A 793-nucleotide genomic window follows, 5' to 3' on the forward strand; every position below is an offset into this window, starting at 1 on the left:
TCTGATGGTCCCCCACAGGAGGAAAATTCTGTGGTTCTGTTTTCAGGAGAAATGTTATATGAAGCTACTTATAGAAATTAAAATTTGGCCTTACAGTGTTATGAAGCTGTACGTTTTGTAAACTTAGAATGAAAAATGTCTGTTAGAGGCGGCAAGAACCTTGGCAAGAGAATACTGGAAAGGCTTTGGGTTGAGAACTTCCTTATGAGGAACTCCCACTAAGCCAGTTAACCGGGGTGGATAGGGGCAGGGAGGGAAACAGCCTCCAGAACCCAGTCCACGCGCCAGACACAGCAGTGGCCACAAGGGGTCAGTGTAGTACAACCATGAATGAGAAGAGACCCTGTAGCTTTGGAGGCTTCCCAGTGCACAGTCCAGGGCACATCAGGTAAGGGCCTTCTTCTGGGTGGAACCTCTACAGGGTCCCATGGCGATGCAGGGTATCACATGGCAATTGTGAGTCCACCAAGTTTGTTCTTTTTAGTATTTTAAATACTTTGGCTATTTGTGGTCCTTTGTATTCCATTTAAATTTTAGGATCAGCTTATCTATTTCTACAAAAAAAGGCAGTTGGAATTTTGATAGGGATTATATTGAATCTGTAGATCAACTTAAGAAGTATTGACATCTTGGCCGGCCCGGTGGTGCACTGGATAGTGCGCCGCTTGGGAAGCGCGGCGGGTGCTCCCACCCGAGGGTTCGGATCCCACATACAGACCGGTTCCCGCTCACTGGCTGAGCGAGGCGCGGGAGCAACACTGAGGTTTGCGATCCCGTTGCCGGTCCCCGGTCC

The sequence above is a fragment of the Galeopterus variegatus genome, unplaced genomic scaffold (assembly GCF_000696425.1).
Source record: "Galeopterus variegatus unplaced genomic scaffold, G_variegatus-3.0.2 Scaffold10898, whole genome shotgun sequence".
Lineage (NCBI taxonomy): Eukaryota > Metazoa > Chordata > Mammalia > Dermoptera > Cynocephalidae > Galeopterus > Galeopterus variegatus.